The sequence below is a fragment of the Rhinatrema bivittatum genome, chromosome 7 (assembly GCF_901001135.1).
Source record: "Rhinatrema bivittatum chromosome 7, aRhiBiv1.1, whole genome shotgun sequence".
In the NCBI taxonomy this organism is placed as follows: domain Eukaryota; kingdom Metazoa; phylum Chordata; class Amphibia; order Gymnophiona; family Rhinatrematidae; genus Rhinatrema; species Rhinatrema bivittatum.
This window is the reverse complement of record NC_042621.1, coordinates 214546179-214557662: the sequence shown is the minus strand read 5'-3', so window position 1 is coordinate 214557662 and position 11484 is coordinate 214546179. Positions and strand designations below refer to the sequence as shown.

Below are 11484 nucleotides of genomic sequence, written 5' to 3'. Positions count from 1 at the left end.
AGGGGGTCACACTAGGAAGGAGGCTCTAGGGTCGCTAGAGCGACCTTAGCGCCTCCTTCTTAGCAGACTTGCTGAGGCCGCCTGTCTGCCAGTAATGAAAACAGCCCCCAAGTTTATCGGGCGTTTGCATGGGATGAGCGCTCTCATTCATTCCACGTTAGACGCGTGTTAAATAGGCGCTAATCCCGTTATTGCATTAAGCGATTGATTAGCGCCTATTTTACCGCGTCTAACTGCTCGTTAAGAGTGCGCTCAGCATATTGCATCGGCTCCGGAGTGAGGGTCATACAGTGCGCTCGGCTGAGCGCAGTAGTGCATCGGCCCCATAGTGGGAACCCTCTATTGAGAAAACGTTGTGGCTTAATTCGTCTAAACCAAAGTTTTTTTGACTCTTCCGGCCCGGATCGTTTTGTTACACAGCGACAGAACTCACGGGCTTAGGGACAAGAAGGAGAAACTGACTACAAATGTGTTAACAATATTACAACATCTAGGAAACACGAATAGTATTAGTATTACTCCATGTAAGGCCTAAACTCATTGTGCATTCAGCATTTCTGCCCAGTTTATGTTTTGACGTAATTCCCGCACTAACCCAGAAGTTTTTTAAAAGCACAGCTAACTAATAAAACTTAAGAAAAACACGAAATGATCTTGTGTGACAAATTCAGCTCGTCTACAAACAATTTTGAAATGTCTCACTGCCCGCCTAAAGCTTTTCAATAGTTAGAAAAACTACAGATCCCTATCAACCTAACGCCCCCCACGCCCCCATCAAAATAGCAAACCACCAGTGCGCAGATGTCCTTTCAGCTGCGCCACGAGCCGGTCACGTGGCTGCGTCGATTACACGGTTTGCGCGCTTACGTACGCGTGACGTCACAGGCCCCGTCCGTGGTATGTGCTCTGGTCGGTGTTTTCCGTCTCTCTTTTTTTCTCACACGCGTCGCCTTCTGGTGTCTGTGTTCCGCGGACGCAGCTAAATCGCTGCCGGAACTTTTCTCTGGAGGACTAGCAGCTGGAGATCTATGTTTCTGGCGGGATTGTAACGCAAGCTGTCGTCGGACGTGGAAGGGGGTCCGTTGCTTTTTGGTTTTACTGTCTGAATCGCTGAAGACCAGAACGGGTGGGAACCGGAGCTAGAGAAGTGAGTGTCCGGCGTAGCCCCGCCTCCTCCCGTGTACACTGCTCATCTTCTTGTTGGCTTCAGCCCGTGAGGTGAGTATCCGGTACGGTTTCGCTCCATCACTCCCACACATGCACTTGTACAACCCCGCTTAGTTTCTTCCCGTCATGTGGATGCCCGGAGGTGGGAAGATCTAATTCGAGCTATTGTTCTGTTGTTCTCGAGTGGGTGTGGGGAAGCATATGATAATAGGTTCATCCTGGAGCTCAAGCTGCACGAGGGGTTCCTGAGGTAGATGCAAATGCTAAGGCAGTTTTGGTGGGCTTTCGAATATAATTTATTTCATTGTTTATATAGCACCCTAGTTCAGGTACAAGCCCCTGCATCAAGTAGCATACCTCAGGCAAGAGGAGATAAATTACTTGCCCAAGGTCACAAGAAATGTCAGTGGGAAAAATATGATTTGAACCTTGTTTTCCGGTTCTATAACTGCCCTTTTCCTCTTGTGCAGTGGTTCAGCTGTTAGGATCAAACTGGAAAGCATTGTAGTTTCGCAGTTCGTTTGGAAGCATGCACATTTACTTGTGTGCTGCTGGTGATGACACTTGTTTTGAGTACATGTGGTTCAACAGGTTTCTTGACAGTTCTGCATTGGGGTACAAAGAGTTCTGGAACAGTTGGAGCGTTTTCTAGACTAGGGAGGTAACTTTCAAAAGGATTTATGGGGGTAAATTAGCTTTGGAAAATTGCAACGAGATATGCTACTTTTGCATGTGCTACTCCTTTTGAAAATTCACTCCTAGGTGAAGATATCTGTGCAGAAACAGAAACTACAGAATGTTCTGAAGATGGTTTTGGTGTTCTCAACCACAGGTTCCTTGTAACTTCCCTCGAATGTAATAACATTGTATTGCGTTATGTGAAATTTGGTACATGTATTTTAACACAGTATGTTACATTTATGTATGTAATTTATGCCACTAGATGTGATTTCTGGCTGTAACTGCTATAGATTTGTGAGGAACTGGAAAAAAACCTGGTCCTAAAATTTAGCACCTAGTTCCAAATGGAAAAGCATTGGCTGCTGAGCAGCAGAAGAGGAAGCTAGGGAGACAGGGTGAAGCAGAGAAATAAACAAAAAAGTCAAAAGAAAAATAAGGAAAAAAACCCCAAACTAGATCAGAAAGCTGTGTCATGGAGTAAACAAAATTTCCAAATGTGTTTTTTTTTTCCTCTTGTCTTACTCACTAGGGATAAAATGCATTCACCCTGTACTCCCACCTCTTCTCTCTCTGCCACCCCTCCTCAATTTTTTTGAGAGGTATGGGAGAAAGGAATTCATGATGAATACATTTCTTTGCATTACCTTCCTATCCCAAGCTCATGCAGCTCTTTCTCTTCCATCCCCCATTCCAATCTGAGGTTGTCCTTTCCTTCCCTCCCACCTCAGCCTATTTAACTCCCTATCATTCTTACCCCCCCCCCCCCCCCACACACACACACATACACATCTACCAGCTTCGCTGTATCCTTTCTTTGCTGTTGGGACCAGGGAATCTCACCAGTCCCATTGCTCCATCAACTGGCTTCTCTGCTTTTTCTTGACAATGGGACCTCTTGCCATGCTGCTCTTGCTGTTGGCTCCTCCTGCTGTTCTGTCTGTGGCTGTCTTACATGCATGTGCTTGGAAAAGTATGCATAACTATCTTGTTACTCATGTAACTTCCTGTACATGCACAAATGAAAAAGGACATCATCATCAGACACATAAGATGTTCTTACACACTGTAATGAACGCCTAAAAAAATCTAAGTCATTTCTCCCTCTCTCATTCTTAAGTTTGGCTGGTGTCTGTTTTTTCTAAAAAAGTTTCCACCCAACACGTGTGAATATATTGCATACAGAACTTTCAGTCTGTGCATTCATAGACAGAATGGGGAAAAAGCCATAGTAATTCAATAGCCTTAATAGTTTTACAAGTCGGAATGTGTAAGACCCTGCCATAGGGTAGTACTGAAATGGAAATGCCATTGTGTAGGGGGCTAAGGGAAAGGGTCAGAAGAGGAAGAGAAAAACAAATATATTAAGGGAAAGTAAAGAAGATAGGAAGAATCTGGAAAAGGAGAGGAGAAAAGAAAAACAAACCAAGATAGAAACATATGAGAAGAATGAGCCTGGCATGTGAAGTGGAGGTTGAATGGAGGTGTTCAGGAGGCTTCCTATTAGTGCTCAGAGTTTTGGTGTAATTCTTAAAGGGTGGGTACAAACTTTTTTTTTTTTTTTTTTTGCGCATCATGACATCCTTTTTATCAGTAAGAAACAAAATACTTAAATTGTTTCTCTAGCTTCTTTTGAGTCATGCCCTCACACCCAAGTTAGCATATGTGACGAGGCCTTTGTTTTTCGTCTTTTTGCAGTATCATTTACATGGTAGGGTGTTCTGGGCATGCTCTTTCATGGCAACACTTGAAGTCTTCTTCACTGGGTGGTCGAACACCACTTGGACTTCCTTGTCCCTTCAGTGTAGGCCTCAGAGACAGAGGAATTAGGTTGGTTTGGAGCTCCATGTCATCCTTGAAAAGAGGTACCTTTTTAGAATCGATGAGTATTCCTGTTCCTGGTGGCCCCATGGAGAATGGTAGTCCTTTTCTTAGGCAGTTCCCCATATAGATAGAGGCATTACTTATGTCCTCCAGGGATTTACTACCTCATATTTCTGAAATACATTATCCTAGATCCCTCACTGGCATCTATCAGGCTATGCTGACCAGGACTCCAGATGCTTACATATTAACATAGTAAATACTGGTAGAAAAAGAACCAAGTGGTCCATCTAGTCTGCCCAGCAGATTTTTTTTTAAGGATAGTAACTGCTTTTCCTTACAGGTTACCCCCAATGCCTTCTGTTACAGGTAGTAACTATCAGTCAAGGAAAAGGAAAGGCCTCCCTATTAACAGAGAGAATGTTGTTCCGGCTTTAGTAAGACATCTGAGTATTCAGTGCTGAGGTGGAATAAGAAAGCTCAGGCTTATGCAGTTGTGGAAATCTTATGATGATTATCTTGAATAACAATTATTTGTTTCTAGTCTCTGAAGTATAGGGAAGTCCTCTGTGAAGAAGAAAGTGACCTTATGGGTTTGAGACCTCACTCCTGACATGCAAGTCTCTTGTTTCCACATCTGCTCTGAGCATGGTCTGTTATGCAGGTTGTAGGTTCAGACCCACATGCATATTGCCCTGTTTGCTCTCTTCTCAGAGATATTTAGTTTCCAAGTGTCGCAAAGCTAGTTTTCTCTCTCTCTCTCTAAGGAGGTTATATTTATTTTATGATTTATTTTATTTAGCATGTTTCATACTTCACAGTCTGCAACATAAGATTGATGTGGAGTACAATATTACATAAACAACAAAAAACCCCCCAATAAATATATTAAAATGGTACATCAATAAAAAGTTATAGACAATATTAAAATGCCTTTACTTGCTTCCTGAAAATCTTTATATTCTTTAGATTTTGCAGTTGCTTGGGTAGTATGTTCGATAGTACTGTGGCAATATAAGAAAAAGCTCTTGCTCGTGTTAACTGGAATTGGTAGTTCCGCAGAGGCAGCACCTCTAAGATTGGCACCTGTGATCTTAATGTTCGACTGGGAACATATCTTTTTAGTTTTTTGCTTAAAATACAAGGATTTCCACCATGTAGTAGCTTGTGCACTAACATCACTATCTTAAACTGAGATCTTTGGTCAATAGGGAGACAATGCAATCCTGCAAGTATATATATCATCTTCGACTAACTCCACTCAATATATGTGCAGCAGCATGTTGCACCACTTTTTGGAAGACCAATATATAGGCTATTCAATAATCTATCTGGAGCCCAAGCAGATGTCTTTTTTCACAGTTGCCTTCTGCAGGAAATGGATCTCAAGTCTCCTTCATGTTTCTTTTGTGCCGTAGGAATGAGCATTAGAAGATGAGAGGGAAGTTGTGATCTGGGGCAGCTGAAGCATGGACAGGAATCCTAGCAAAGAACTAACACACTCCTTCACGCTCCCTCTCGCTGGTGCTCGCTCTCTCACACCCCTCCCTTCTCACACTCTCCTCCCCTTGCTCTCCTTCTCTCACACCCCCTCCCCTGCTCTTCTCACAGCCCCCTCGCTCCGTTCGCAGCACGCCGGGGTCTCCTGCCATTTTCTGTGCAGAATTTGGCAATTCCCCCAGGACTACAAGATAAGCAACTTCTTTGGCTGAAAAGGAAAGCAGGAACTGAGGGAATATCCTGGTAGGACCATGAGCAGCATCCTGACTTTGGCATGTGTTTCTTTCAGAAGCCTGGACATTCCCTGGACTGAAATTTGAAGATGCAAGCAGGGGTACTTCTTCACCAAAGGATTATTTCTTAGAAGATCCTTTGTTACAACATTGTTTGTTAAGTGTGGAGGAATAGCCTAGTGGTTAGAGCAGCGGGCCATGAACCATGGAAGCCAGGATTCAAATCCCACTGTCACTCCTTGTGACCTTGGCAAGTCACTTTACCCTCCATTGTCACAAGTACAAGCTTAGATTGTAAGCCCTCTGGGGACAGGGAAATGTCTACAGTACCTGACTGTAATCCACTTTGAAAGTGCCTTAAAAGTGGAACATAAAATAAATGAATAAAAAAAATATAATTAGGTTATATACATAGGATACTAAATGTTGGTGGTTATAGCCTTTGGTGGCATGAAAGAGGACCTTGTGAGGTCACCTTGCAGGGGAAGGCTATTTTGCTTTGAGCGTTCCATTCCTTCAATCTTGTCCTACCAGTGGAGATTGGGGTGACAAAATTTTGCAGAGGGCAGAGACTGGCTCTGGCTTGTTGCAAGAGATGCACTCACTGAAGCTCTCTTGCTACTCGCTGATTAGATTATTCTGATGAGTCAAGAGCACAAGTCTTCCCTTGTGAGAGGTCTTCTTGGTTTGGAAGAACTCTAGTTTTGCAGAGATATGGCATCTTACTCTCAAGCTTGGTAGGATAGCATCTTTTTGTGTCGTCTTGGTAATTTTATTTTATTTTTATTTATTATTTTATTTTATTTTAATTATTTGTTTATTGAAATTTTCAAACTTTTTACAGAACATATAGTTCAGAATTATGATGTCATAATAGTGAAGCAAAGAAAAAATTTAGGATAAACAAAATTATACATTTGTATATTGAGTATTTACTTCCTCTCTACTCTGTCATAATTATTGTAAGAAATAGGAGAGACAATTTTTGATAACAAGCAGAAATCAATAGGAAATTTTTAAACGCACTAATTTGTACATCATAATGCTTCAGAGTTAACCTGTGCATATATATCTGTAATCCTACTTCCCGCAAAGCTAACTAGAGTGAGAATTGAGATAAACACGTAGCTGATCCGGTTCTCTAAATTTATATCTAATATCTTTAAATAATATAAGGCAATAACATGGGAACCGGAGTATAAATTTTGCCCCCTTGCCAAAACTTCTCCTCGCATTTCCAAAAATTTTTTCCTCTTTAACTGAGTTAACTTAGTTACATCAGGAAAAATTTTTATTAGATATCCATAACATTTTTGAGCTTGGTTCCGAAAGAACATTTTAAGAATAAGGTCTCTTTCAGTTGATGTATCCAGTTGGACAAACAAAGTAGCTCTCTCTTCCACCACAAGCTCAAGATTTTTCCAGAATGGATGTCAAATCAAAGGAGTCTTCAGCTTTTTGCTTCTGACTAGAATGGTCTTCCATTTTATTTGGCTGGGGTAAATAGTATATTTTATTGATTTTCGGTAAGTCCTGCTCCGCAATCTTCAATACATTGATAAAGTAACATCTAAGTAATTCCCGATGGGACAGCAATCGCATCTTAGGAAAATTTAAAATTCTTATATTATTTCTCCTTACAAGATTTTCCAGATTTTCCATCTTATTCATTTGAGTATTTTCTGATTTGATCAAATTTATTTGGATTTTTTCTATTTCAATGACTCTTTTTTCCAAACCAGAGGATAACAGTTCATTTTTCTCAAGTCTCTTTTCCAGAACCTGGTTTTGCTCTATACTCTCTTTAACCATATTTGTCAGTGATGCAATAGACTTTTCCATTGCTGAAATAGCTTTTAATATATGTTCCAACGTCACTTTTGAGGTAATAGAATGTGGGGATTCACATACAACACGTATTTCATTCTCTTTTCTCACTCCCGAATTAAGAAAGCTGTTACCTTCAAGGGCTTGCTGCAGCGCTTCTACAGGTGGGTCCCTGGACCTAGTTGACTCTAAGCTCATCGAGGATATTACGGCTTCTTCGCCTCCTCTCTGGGGTCCCCCTACCTGGATAGCTGATTTTTCTTCCAGCAAAGCCGCGATGTTCACGTTGGGTTCCAGTTTCTTAAGCGGAGCCTCCAGGGTAGTAGGTGCGTCGGAGCTCAAAGACGTTTCTATGGCCAGGGGGCTCAACGGCTGCTCTCCGTTGACTCCTCCAACGGTCCCTCCTTCCGGCTGTAGCTGCACCAGGCCAGCGAAAGCCTCCTTGATCCGCGGTTGTCGAGTAAACTGGACTGGAGTAGAGGTAATTTCTTTAAGTTTCGCTTTGTTTAGTGTGTGGCATAGTGCCACTGTCGCTGAAGAAAAATTTAAAGAATAGGCAATTGTAAAGCTAGGTAATACGAATACTCGCGGAGCTCTGTTTTCACTGCTCACTCCTCGGTGGCCATTTTGTCTCTCTCTGTACCGCCTTTTGGTAATTTTAAAATAAAGGATATTTCTGCACCCAGTATGCTCCCATTTTAAAGGGTAGTGTTCACTTTTGTCAGAATCTGGCTTTCTCACATGATGGTGAGAAAGTCAAGCAGTGTAGGCTAGGACAAGGATGGCTGCTTTAAGTTTGTTGTAGGTCACCTTTTGAGATATTTGTAGGTGACCAGTTTCTTCTTGGATAGGTCTTTTTTCACATGTCTTTATAGGAATTTCAATCTCAAAAACACAAATAAGCAAACACCTTTACCCTTCAATAATTGTTTAATATTTCTTGCTATCATATGGATAATATAGTGAAATCCATTCAGCCTGAACAACAAACATCATCAGCCTCCAAATCTGATCACCTAAACATGTATGTGTGCAAACCTTCATTGTATATCTTGGTGAAGGCACCCTCAATTTTTACAGATTTCCCATATGCTGGCTTATTATTTTACTATACAATGTTCTATATTCTAAACATAACATGAGCTATTATACTTTCTTCAAGCAGGAATTCAGTAGCCAACCATTTAAACAATATACATTTTCTTAGCATCCAGTTAGATGAATCTAGAACAAGTGGGTTATGCACCTCTACCGGCAAGAACAGTGTCTTCTCACTTTCAAAAAGAAACTTAAAACCTGGCTATTCAAACAGGCTTTTTCATAACATTACAATCCCCCCCTTCTTTTTCAAGATTGCCCCATCTCATCCCCCCACCAGATCCGGTACCTTCCCAACTGGGTCACACCCCTACATAGCCCTGGATTTCCCGACAGTTTCTCACACCCCTACAGCTCTGGATTTTCCGACAGGTTACTCACCCATATACAGTTCTGGATTTCCCCTGTCATGTCTGGACTCATTCTTATTGCATTAATCTTGCCCACAGACTCTATAATTGGATTTTTATTTTTCATTAACTTGCATTCACGTTGATTGCAGGTCCTCTTCCATTGCGATTAATCTACATCCCTTTCCCCTTTTGATCGTTTCACCTTTTTCAATTTATCATTTGTTAATCCTCACGTCAACTATTGCGAATTCTTTAATTCCTCGCCAGTTTCTATGTTACCATTTGTTTTGATGATTTGTCCGGTGCAATTTTAGTTTTTTGTAATGCCTTGTACAATTTTGTCTGATGTAATGCCATGTGCAATAATGTTGTTACAATGTAAACCGATTTGATATGTTACTTCAACATGAAGGTCGGTATAGAAAAGTTCAAAATAAATAAATAAATGGAGAAGGAGCAAACTGACGTCACAGTATATATATACTCTGCGGTGACATCATCCTGCCAGTATTCTCTGTCTCAGGCAGATGGTGGACATGCATCTCCCTACTGGGGATTGCTTCGATTTGAGAAAAGGAGAAATAAGGAAAATAAATTTGCCCTGCTCTCCTGCAGTGATACCAAAAGGTCCCGCCCCCAGTTGAGAATTCTTGAGGTGATTTCTGTGGTCCTTCAGATGAGTGCCTTAGTCTGAAAGCTGGTTTTTCAGCTGGCGTGGGCATAGCTGTTAAGCAGCTAAAAGGCAGTGGGTGCAGGAAGCTGAGTGCAGCGGTGATGGAATATGTACTGTCCCCCTGCAGCCAGACTGTCTCTGTACTCAGCCAGGTAAGGTTGAGCTCAGGTAAGTTTAAAAAAAAAAATAGAGACAAAGGAGGAGGGGATTTTTGGTGTTGGGTTTCCTCCTTCCCCCTGGTTTCCGTTGGCACATTTGTCCCGCTCCGTGGGAGGTCGAGGGACATGGGCAGCCTGGCGGGTTGAGCAGCCTCTGTAGGCTAGGCCCCATTCTGAGGCTTTTTCGTTGTGCGCCGCATTTAGGCCTCAGTGGTGTTCGCGTGCTTTCTTTAGGAAGCCCTCTATGGGATTGTCAGTTCGGTGTGTGCGTCTAGCTATGCGTTCAGTTTGTGAATCTAGTTTTTGGACACTTGGGCGGGCCTAGTAGTCTATGCGTCTGAGTTAAGCGGTGCCTTAGTGGCTGTCTGCTTACCTGTGTGTGCAAGTTGAGCGTTGCTGTGCACTAAAGTTTTTATGGTGCCTAGGCATTGGGACGCCTAGGTTGGACACCTAGGATTTGGATGCGTTTAAAAACACGTAAATAAATAAATGAAAGCTAGACACGCCTCCAGTTGCTGATCAACATGCTGCAAGTCTAAAGGTTCTTATGTCTAAGAAACTTAAGTGCCTTTCTCTTTGTACTGCCTGTCATATTTGGGCATCTCAGCCAGAAGTGCCCACTGATTTGTGCCAGCGCTGTTTGGAGGCTCAGGGAGAATTATCTTCCTCCAATTTTACTAAGCCTGGTTTTTCCAAGCCAGAAGTAGGCCTGGGTAAAGACGTTTCAGATGGGGCGCCTGATTTTGGAACTCCCCTAATTGGTTCTTTAGTAGGAAAAGGTAGCTCGGTGAGTACGCCTCGGGTACCTCCTGGTCTGGATACTTCTACATTTTCGTGGGTAGAATTTTTCCAGGGATTACAATCCTTTCTGCAGGCACAATCATCAGACCTGTCCACTGTTACCAGCATAGAGTTGCAGATAAGAAACTTGCCTGGACCTACTGTTAAGCACTGGAGTACTCCTAGAGTGGTAGTGGGACTGCCCGATAAGAGATCCAGATGACATGGATGATGATGCCGTCCTGACTCTCTTGAGGATGGCAAAATTCCTCCAGGATTTGAACTATATAGAAATATGCTGCGGTTCTTTCATAGAAATGAACTACTAGCTCTGATTTCCCAGACCTTGAAATTGTTCGGGGTCCTTGGGACAGATTCCATGTCCGAGCCAAAGAGAAATCCCATTTTTGTTTCCTTGCATAAAGCCGCCTGTTTTTTCCCTGTGATAAGAGGCTATTGAAGAATTGATTGATCTTGAGTGAAGCGCCCCAGAGGCTAGTTTCAAAGGGGTTGGGTTTTGGAAGGCCTGTACATTTTCTAAAAGTGGATGCACTTGTGTGTGTAGTTTCCAAGCGGATCACTATTCCCATGGAAGGAAGAGTGGCCTTGAAGGATGGTCATGATAGAAGGATTGAGACTATTCTTAAAGCAAGCTTTTGAAGCAGTGGCAATGATCTTGCAGATCGCTTATTGTTGTTCCTTGGTGGCTTGCTCTTGTTTGTTTCTCTCCCAGGGGTGAACCTCAGAGCAGTTATGGAACAAGCTGCTGCCTTCTTGGCAGATGTAGGCTGTGATTTGGTCTGCACTTCAGCCAGAGGGGGGTGGCTTTGGTAGTAGCGGCCAGGCGTCAGTTATGGCTGAGAAATTGGTCAGCCGATGCAACTTCAAAGGCTAACCTCACCAAATTGCCTTTTAAAGGCTCGCTTTTATTTGGGAGCGAGTTGAAGAAACTGGCCAGTAAGTGGGGTGAATCCAACAATTCCTCGTTTGCAGGAGGATAAAAGCAGATGCTGCATTCCTTTACCATGAGAGGTCATGCTAGAGGATCCAAGCATTTTCAACCCTGTAGAGGAGCGACCTTTCAGAGGACTCGACTCTTCGCTAGGTCTTAGTTCTTTCGTCCAAGGCAACCCAGAAGGGGTACAGGCTCGGGTAGTGGAGCCTCCCAATGAAGATTTGCCGACCCACCCCTT

General features: G+C 42.7%; 1 protein-coding gene across 4 annotated transcripts in view; it reads left to right on the top strand.

The window, feature by feature from the left end:
* Window positions 1-869: 869 nt before the first annotated feature.
* SGMS1 (sphingomyelin synthase 1) overlaps window positions 870-11484 on the top strand; it is a 338660-nt gene continuing 328045 nt past the window's right edge. For 3 of the 4 annotated variants that reach the window (XM_029609798.1, XM_029609794.1, XM_029609795.1), the window contains exon 1: window positions 870-1218. The gene's annotated coding sequence lies outside the window, so the exon portion shown is untranslated. Of the gene's footprint in view, window positions 1219-1290; window positions 1310-11484 lie in introns of those variants that run through there. The other variant, XM_029609797.1, reaches the window with a different exon arrangement.